General features: G+C 39.8%; 1 pseudogene; it reads right to left on the bottom strand.

The window, feature by feature from the left end:
* Positions 1–8,248: 8,248 nt before the first annotated feature.
* LOC102846193 overlaps positions 8,249–10,277 on the bottom strand; it is a 161,299-nt pseudogene continuing 159,270 nt past the window's right edge.

Genomic DNA, 10,277 nt, shown 5'->3' with positions numbered 1-10,277 from the left:
TGATTTCTTTATTCTAGTACTCATTCAACAGTTCTCTAAGTAGGCAGAATAATGTCTTCTTATTGCTTGTATTCCTTATAAAATAGATGCTGTTTACTGCACCTGTCCTTCTGTCCTGTATTGTTGTTTGCTATCGAGTTTGTTTTCCCTCTAATTATTCTATGCACAACACATGGAAGCTTGCCTGATCCTGTGCCATCCTCAGAAGCCTTGCCATGCCACCCATCTGGTAAGGATCTTCCCTTTTTGTGCTGACTCTGCTTTCCTAATCATGATGTTTTTCTCCAGCGACTGGCCCTATCTATTAACATGCCTGAAGTACCTGAGGTGACATCTTACCATCCTTGTTTCTAAAGAGCATTCTGGCTTCAGTTCTTCAAAGAAAGATTTGTTTGTTCTCTGGGCAGTCTGTGGTACAGTCAGTGTTTTTCAAAACCATAATTCAAAGACATTAGTAGTTCTAATTTGGCTTTCTTTATGTATTGTTCAACTTTCACTTACTTGTGAAGTGATTGAAAATACCTTGGTTTTCAAGTATAACCTTAATCTTTAACGTGACAGTTTTGCTCTTCAGCACTTAGAGGAGGTCTTGATGGTGGATATTCCCAGTGAAATATATCATTTGAATTTTTTAGCAAAGCTCTTAGTCCTGCCTGTTGTGTGTCGCCTTCCCAGCACTGGAGTTTGGGCACCTGGTTCTGGCTCCAGCGGATAACAGTCCCAGGTCAGCTCTTCCTCATGTTGGTTGCTGATGCTCCACTGCTGTGGCTGTTCCTTCTCTCATCTAGGTCCTGGTGTGACTAGTGGGGGGATCTCCTTCCCTGAAGGAAGCTTGTCGTATTTTCTACTTCTTATTTCTTGCTGGTAGTGAGATTCCCATTTTTTGTTTCTGAACCTTCTCAATTTAAATGTGATAGTGTGGCAAGATGAATAATTCCATAATTAAAAAATTTTTAAAAATCCATAATTAAGTCTTCATACCCTATTTGCATATTTCCACCTGGCCATGTGGAGAAAATAAAGAGCAGCGGCCTAGGAACGCCGTTTTGAATACTCATTACACGACAGGTCCTACTCAAGGTCTTTGTACCTGTTGTTTCTGGGCTACTCTGCTCCCAGTTACACTCTCTTAGTACGTACCTTTTTGTGAGTCTTTCATGGTCAGCTATTCAAAAATCAATCACTATTTCCAACACCTCAGAATATCTTTCCTATTTCATTTTGTCTCCTTAGAACTTACTTATGGTCAAATTACTTCATAGTTTACATATTTCTTGTCTCTATGTTGGATCAGGACTTGCGTTAACTATGTTGATTACTATATTCTTCTAACCTAGAATAGGACATGACAGTAAGTGGCCAAGAAATCTTTTTGAATGAGTACACGATAAAATCAGATAATCTTCAATGGAATCTTCATCAAAGTTTCCCTACTTAGTTTTGTATTTCATCAGTCAGAAGTTCTAAAGAGAGAGTTACTATTTAAGATTTTCAGCACTTATGAAATATTGCATGTATGTGCTAAATACATGCATTAGAAAATAATCACTACTAATGATCTAGTAGATTGGATATAACAACTTATGTTTGTTAATAGATGCTCAGAATCATTAGCCTAGAAGGAAATATGTTTTATGAGTTTTTCAATGGATCAATAGGAAAGCATTGTCACATAATAGATTGTCATTGTGGTTGTATACCTCTTGTTGGGACTGACTCATAATTGACTCATCAGCAATTTTTCAGAGGCAGTAAATGACAAAGTAAATTGCTCATCTTTCGCCTGTGGAGCAGGGGGCAGATTCACGCTGTGTGCCTTTGGGTTCATAGTGCAATTCTTTGCCACTTGGTACTGGTGTTAGGTGCCGTTTAGTTGAGTACAACTCATATGAGCAAAATATATGAACCCTATTCTATCCTACACCATCCTCACACTTCCTGACACACAACAGCCCATTGTAGCAGTCATTGTGTTGCTCCACCTGGTTGAAGTCTTCTTTTCCTTTGCCACCTCCCCCCCCCCTTCCCAGCATCATGTCTCTCTCCAAGGAATAGCCTCTCTTAGCAACATCACCAAAGTATGTGAGGCAAAGCCTCATCTTTCTTGCTGTCAAAGAGCACTCCGGCAGCACCCTCTCCAAGACACAGCTGTTTGTTCTCTTGGCTATCCATGGGATGTTCTGTGTTCTTCTCCAACACTACAGCTCAAAGGCCTGAATTCTTTTTCTGTCATCCTTATTCATTGTCTATGTATAGGAACACATAGCAAGGAATCAGAAAAACTACGGCCTGAGTCAGATGCACCTTAGTCCTCAAACTGACATCACTATTCCTCAGTGATTTGAAGAGGACCCTACTGCACATTTTCCTAGTGCAATGTGTCTCCTTATTTCCCGACTGCTGTGTTAATAGTGGATCCAAGTAAAATGAAGCTGTTGACAGTTTCTGTCTTCTCTCCATCCATCATGATGCTGCCTATTGGTCCAGTGGTAAGAGTCTTCTTTTTCTTAACACTGAGATGAAATTCATACCAAAGGCTGCATTCCTTGATCTTCTGCAACAAGTGCTTCAAGCCCTCCTGACTTCCAGGAAGCAAAGTTGTGTCATCTGCATAACACAGGTTATTGATGAGTCTCCCTCTAATCCTGATGACACACTCCTCCTCATAGAGTCCAGCTTCTTGGATAATTTTTTCCAGTATATATATTGAATAGGTATGGAATGAGAATACAACTCTGGTGCATTCTTTTCCCCAATTTTAAACCTTGCATGGCTCCCTTGCTCTGTTCTCAAAACAGCCTCCTGATCCATGTATATGTTCTACATGAGTACAGTCAAGTGCTCTGGGGTTCCTTTTGTCTCAATATCACCCACAACTTGTCATGATCCACACAGTCAAATGCCTTTTCATAGTCAATAAAACACAAATAGACATTCTTCTGGTATTCCTTACTGTCAGCCAGGATCCATCTGACATCAGCAATGATATCCCTGCTACCATGACTTCTTCTAAATCCTACTTGTACTTCTGACAGTTCCCTTTTGATGTAATGTTCCAGCCATTTTTTAATGATTTTCAGCAGTATTTTGCTTTTATATGATATCAATGATATTGTTCGATAGTTTCCACATTTAGTTGTATCACCTTTCTTGGGAATTGGACAAATATGGACCTTTTCTATTGCACTGACCAGACAGTGGTACTCCAAATTTCATGGCATAAACTGGTGAGTGCATCTAAGGCCTCACCTGTTAATTGAAATAAGTCAATTGATATCTCATTGATTCCTGAGGCCTTATTTTTTGCCAATGCTTTCAGTGAACCTTCCACTGCCTCCTTCATTACAATTCGCTGTTGTTCCTTTCCACTAGTCCACTGTGGTTTGCCATTGAGTTGGGACTTATTTATAGCTGACCCTCTAGTGAGTTTTCAGAGGCAGTAATTCTCATGGGAGGAGATTATTGATTACTCTGCTCTTCTCCCTCAGAGCATCTGGTGGATTTGAATCATGTTCCTTTGGGATTGCAACACAGCTTCTTACCACTAGACCAGGAGTTCAGATATAAGTAAGAATATAAGTAAGAATGGTTGGAATGGACATTGTTAGAAGAAAGTAATTGGAAATAGGAAGTTAATAGCCTTTTGAGATAGTGTTGCCATATTCTGTGTTCATACTTTGACTGTAGGAATTTTATGAGCAATATTATAGCCAATTTTGAATATGAGAGAAGTTAGAAGCAATTGATTTTGTATTTGCTTACTTGTGGGTAAAGTTGTATGGGTTAAAGTGTTTGCTTAGGTTATATTTACCTTGTTATTTTTGTTACTATGTGCTGTCTAGTTACTTGCAACTCAGAGTGACCCTATGTACAGGAGTTCTAAATCCTGCTCTATCCTGTGCCAACCTTGTTGTCTGTGACACGCCTACCTCCATTGCCCCAGTGACTGAATTAATCTATCTCATCGAGGGTTTTCCTCTCTTGCGCTGTCTCTCCACCCTCCCAAGCATGATGTTCCTCTCCAATTACTTTACCTAGTAAAGGAGATCTGCCTTGAGCTCCTGTGTTGTTATTATGTTCCATTGAGTCATCTACAACCCATAGTGACCCTATGAACAATAGAGCTTTGGGTCCTGTCCTATTCTGAGCTAATTTTACAGTCTCTAACACACGTGCCCCCATTACCACAGTCACTGTGTCAGCCATCTCATCTAGGGTTTTCTTATCCTGTGCTAACCCTTCACCCTTCCAAGCATGATGCCCTTCTCCAAGGGTTGGTCCCTTCTGGAATCATGCCTAAAATATATGACATGGAATTTCAAAATACTTGCCTCTAAGAAGCAACCAAGGTACACCCTCTCCAGGACAGACTTGTTTGTCCTCTTGGCAGTCCATGACATGGTTACTCTTCTCCAGCAACACAAATCAAAGGCATCAATTCATCATCCTTAGTTTCCTTTAGAATTCTATATTTAGGATCACATTCATAACAGCCACTTGAAAAATTAGATAAGGACCTTAGGGAGTAGCATGTTTATGTTAGCAGATAAGGAATAATTGGGAAAAGAAGAGTGATAATGGTTGTACAACTTAAAGAATATAATCCGTGTCAGTGAGTTGTACATGTAGATCCTAGTGTGTGTTTTGTTCTGTGCATTTTCACAAGAACAAAAACAAAACAAATGTATGTTTACAGTGAAAAAAAACCCACTTGGAGCAATTGATTTCATACTTTAGTTAACAATAAGTAGGTTTTTATGAGAGTAGAGGCTATTTGGGAGTGATGAACTTCTCTTCAGAGTCAATAGAGAGGAGAGGACATGAATCTGGTAAGAAACAAGAGAATTAATACACATTAGAAATAGTATAGTCATTCAGTGTTTAACATGGACAATACTTTCTGTGAAATAGGATATGATTTGATGATGCCCAAATACCATATTACAGACAGACAGTCACCAGATTAAGATCAAGTTCCATTCTTAAAACTGTGGTGAACATGTATCTTAGTTAGAATAGTTATATAAGGTTAATATTTATCATGTTAGTAAAAATGTTTATATCATTCTATAATGTAACTTTCTTATTTCTAAAACACTGTAACAACATAAATTTATTCTCTCAGAGTTAGGTTGCTGGAATCCAGGACACCATATTTTTCTCCCTGTTAGTTTAAAGTTAAGGTCCTTGTCTCTATTCAAAATATACAGGCCTTGTATTCCTTGGTAATCACCAAATGTTTTGTCCTAAATCTTCTTGATTTGGGATGTCTACAGTTCAGGACCTCTAAAGGACGCCCTTTGTACTTACTCTGCTTCTTGATACAGAAGTTCCCTACGTAGACGGCATCTGTCTCTTTTTTATCCCTTCCATCACCATAGGCATCAGACCAGGGCTTAGATCAGAATGTGATTGGAGTAAGAGTGATGAATAAAGTAAGGGTGATGCATTTTACTTGAATTCTGCCTAATTATCATAACAAATCTCCTTTAGCATAATTTAACAACACATCATCAAGTGATGATAATCATATCAGATCACCAAAATGTAGGACAATACTATATTTTTGTATATATTATTAGGTTTTTTATATGTAAATGTCAGATATATCTCTCTCTATATATATCATCTGTATCTATCTATCTATCTATCTCTATCTGACACTTCGTATTCATAGCTGACCCCAAGATGGTTTTCAGAGGCGACAAACTGAACAGAAGAGATTGCCCATCTTTCTTTTGGGGAGCAGCTAGTAGATTTCAGCCAGGTGCCTTTGAGTTAGCTGTGTAACTCCTTACCCATTAGATCACCAGACCCCAAATGTGTGTGTGTGTGTGTGTGTGTGTGTGTGTGTATATATATATATATATATAAAATTTTGAATATATATAAAAATATACGTTAAAATGTAGGAAACAATACTGTGAATCTTGGCCTAAACAAATTGGTACATATATTTAATGACACAAGTGAACCTATGACAGTCTACCCTTTTGCTTCCTCAAATTCATGTTCTTGCTATAGTGTTCCTTGTTGTGCCACAGAGCCACAGAATCCTTCCATATATACCAAAACACTTTTACTGTAATAATACAGCACTACAAATGCTAATGCTTTGATGTGCTTTCAAATAGTGTCAGTTTGTTTCTACAAACCATTGTATGTACTGAGAATTTTTAACATTTTAAGTTTTATAGGACATGGCAACATAGACTTATACAATTGGGTGTTGCTCTCCCTGTATGTATGTTGTGGAGCACATGTAGTGTGATATATTTTTGCTCAGTAAAGCTAATATGACTATTGTTACTGTGTACTGCTTAGGTTATTCCAATTTCTAGCAACACTATACAACACAGTTAACTTACCTGATAAGAGTTTAAAATGCTCTATGGGAATCCCAGAACAGTTGATTGTGCTTATGTAAAATGTATACTTGAACCAGAAAGCAGTCGTCAGAACAGAGCAAGGAAACACTGCATGGTTCAAAATTGAGAAGTGTGTACACCAGGGTTGTATTCTGTCTCCATACCTTTTCAATCTTTATGCAGAACATATCATCCAGGAGGCTGAGCTGCATGAGGGGGGAATGTGGCATCAGGATTGGAGGAAGATTCATCAGCAACCTGCATTATGCAGATGACACAACCCTGCTTGCTGAAACTGAGGAGGACCTGAAGTGCTTGCTGTAGAAGATCAAGGACTTCAGCCTTCAGTATGAATTGAAGCTCAACATCAAGAAAACAAAGTTCTCAGCTCTGGGCCAATTGGCAGCAGCATTATGGATGGTGAAGAGATTGAAATTGTTAACACTTTTCATTTGCTTGGCTCCACAATCAACATTCTTGGTAACAGCAGCCAAGAAATCAGGAGACAAATTGCATTGGAAAAGTCAGCTGTCAGGGACATCTTCAGAGTACTGAAGAGAAATAACAGCATTCTAGTGACTAAGGTGTGCCTGACCCAGGCCATAGTCTTCACAATTGCTTGCTGTGTGTTAGAAAGTTGGACAATTGATACCTTAGAGCAGTGGTGCTGGAGAAGAGTGTTGAATATACCATAGACTGCTAGAAGAACAAACAGGTTAATCCTGGAGAATGTGAAATCAGGCTGCTTGTTGGAGGCAAGGATTCTGAAGCTTTGTCTGACATACTTTGGACATGTTGCAAGGAGAGACCAGTCCTTGGAGAGGGACAACATGCTTGGAAGGGTAGAGGAATAGAACAAGAGAGGAAAACCCTGGGTGAGGTGAATTGACTCAGTGACTCAGGTAATAGAGGTAGATGTGTCAGAGATGATTAAATTCACTCAGGATAGAACAGAGTTCAGAGCTGTTGGCTCAATAGCACATAACAACAACAACAACAACAACAATCTTTAAAGGAAAAAATTGCCAGATCTTTCTTCAGTGTAGCTTCTTGGTAATTTCAAACTGTTAACTACTGTTGCACCACTAAATTGTTTAATGCAGTCATCATGTGTGCTGTCAAGCCAATTCCAACACATAAAAATCCGATGGCATGAAGTAGAACTGGCAATATGACTGCTAAGGGTGTCGTCATTAGATACAGACTGCCACGTATGGTGGCTTGGAAATGCTGGCCTTTTGTTGATCAGCCAGGACCTTACCCACTGTAGCACTGGGGCTACTAAACATGACTATATTGTTATTAGTACAGTGAAGTTGTCTCTGCCTTGCAGCAACCCTAGGTAGAAGAGAATGAAATCCTGCTTGACCCTGTGCCATCCTTAAAGTCTCTGCTATTGTTTGTATTACTAGAAGATCCTGAACATGAAAGAAGTGGCAGCCTTTTTTCTTTTCTTTGATTATGAAATTTAATGACTTCTCATAGCAACAATTATCAGTTTTTCTCATTAGGTAAGGCGACTGGTAAATTATACATTTCTTAGATACCCTATCTCACTGCTATCGACTCATTGCGGGTTTTCCAGCAGATTTCCAAAGCTGTAAATTGCACAGGAAGTGACAGTTCATCGTTCTCCCTTGGAGATGCTCATGGATTCGAAACTCCAGACCACACTGCCACCTGAGCTCACTCAGGTTCTCAGAAGGGGTCAGTGCTTGGGAAGAGACATCATGCTGAGAAAGGCAGAGAGCTAGCACAAGAGAGGAAGACCTCCCCCAAATGGAACAGAATGTCAGTGACTGTCGCAATGGCCTTGAGTATGGTGGAGATCATGACAATGGCACAGGATAGGGCAAGGTTCCCATCTGTTGTTCACAGGGTCACCATAAGGTGTCGTCAACTTGATAGCACCTGACTTCTTCACCAGCAAAATCAAACACCTTGGTGATTCTGACCTTTTCGGCTCTGGAGGCCTTGTCACATCCTCAAGTTTCACCAGCTTACTTGACCTTGTTTCTGCAGCCTTCCCTCCTCTCTTAGTTCATGTACTCACAGACACTTGATTTTGGTCCCACATCATTGAGAAAGCTGGCCCAGAGTTTGTCCTCCTTCTTTTTCCTTGCATCTTCTGAATCACTGCCATTTTACTGCTCTGCAGACCCATCTTCCTCCTCACTGCTGGTAGCTCCAGATTCTGCTCCGGCATCTACATCATCCTCTCCTAATGAGAGGCCACTCCGTTTTCTCTTCCTGGCTGGAATGCTCTGAGCCTTTCTTTTTTTTCCCTTGAGTTTTCTGTGTCTGCTCTTCACCATCCACTTCATCATCTTCACTATACTCTCCACCCGACGGCATGTGGTCCTTGTCTTCCTCTGAGGTTGAAAAGTCTTTGGAGTCAAATTCCTCCACGCCACTGACAGGCAAAAACCTCGGCAGCTGCCCTGAATAGCAAAGACATACGGGATTACCTGAAGAACCGTGTCAGCAACTGTGACAGCCTTTCTCCCCCCACTTTTCTCCCCTCCCAAACCTCCCTCCTAGTACACTACCCTCTTGGAAAAGTAAAAGAAAAAGTATTCCATTGTTTTACAATCCCTCCTCCCACGTTCACTCCAGTAAAGTCAAGTTCACATAACTGTGTTGAAGTAGTGTAATTCCTTCTAATATGTTTAGTTAAGAATACCCAGTATGGAAATTATGGCTTTCTCAGAAAGAGCGCCTGACATTTTGTTTTTATTTCTCTGGTTGTTGTTGTTGTTGTTGTTATGTGCCATTCAGTCGCTTGTGACTCATAGCGTCCCTATCTATGTACAAGAGCCCTAAATGCTGCCAACCTCACCATCTCTGATACACTGACTCCCACCACCCCAATGACAGAATAGATTCATATCATCAAAGGTCTTCCTCCCCTGCGCTGTCCTCCACTCTCCCAAACATGATGTCCCTCTTCAAGGACCAGTCCCTCCTTGCAACATGCCCAAAGTATGTCAGACGAAGCTTCAGAATCCTTGACTACAGGGAACATTCTGGCTTCACTCTCTCCAGGACAAACCTGTTTGTTCTCCTAGCAGTCCGTGGTATATTCAACACTTTTCCAGGCTCCTAAGTGCCTTTAATTAAGTGAATATTTCTCAAGTAGAGGATGTATTAAATGTAATTGTTGTACTTCTAGAACTGGGATTAGCAGATTGTGGCCCATGGATCAAATTAAACCAGTTACTTGTTTTTATAAATAGGGTTGCTTGGAACACAGCCATGCCCACAATTTATTTAATGTCATTGACTATTTTTGCTCTGTGAAAGTAAGGTTGACTATTTATGTCAGAACCCATATAGCACACACAATTTCAACTATTTACTCAGTATGGGGCTATTTGTAGGAAGAAGATGTGGAGTTCTACCTTATAAGGCACTAGGACAAACAGATACTTTTCTTAAGAATTCATATTTTAATTTAATATAAGAGAGCACTTTCAGAGTGATTTTACCATTTTACAGTCCCGTCAAAAATGTATGAGAGTTCCAGTCTCTCCACAGCCTCCCCAACATTTTTTGCTGTTAAACTTTGGCATTGCTACTGGGAGATGGCATTTCATTGGTCTGTTTTTGTTTCTGTTTACGTCTATCTTATTGCCAGTGATTTTGAGCATTTTTTTTTCCATGTGCCTACTGGCCATGTGAATATCTTCTTCTGTGAAAAATTTTTTTGTGTGTGTCTTTTGCCTGTTTTGTATTTGGATTATGGGTCATTTTCTTGTGAAAGCATTGTAGTGTTCTATACATTTTCACAATGAGACCTTTTTGGCGTTGCCAAATGTTTTGGGGTTTTCTTTTCCCTCAGTCAGTAGGTTTTGGTGTCTTTTTGTTTCTCATCCTATTTGAAAAGTTTCTGATGCACACAGGAACTTA

The sequence above is a fragment of the Elephantulus edwardii genome, unplaced genomic scaffold (genome assembly GCF_000299155.1).
Source record: "Elephantulus edwardii isolate Elephantulus edwardi_28Jun2011 unplaced genomic scaffold, EleEdw1.0 scaffold00025, whole genome shotgun sequence".
Classification (NCBI taxonomy): Eukaryota; Metazoa; Chordata; class Mammalia; order Macroscelidea; family Macroscelididae; genus Elephantulus; species Elephantulus edwardii.
This window is presented reverse-complemented; position numbering and strand designations above follow the sequence as displayed.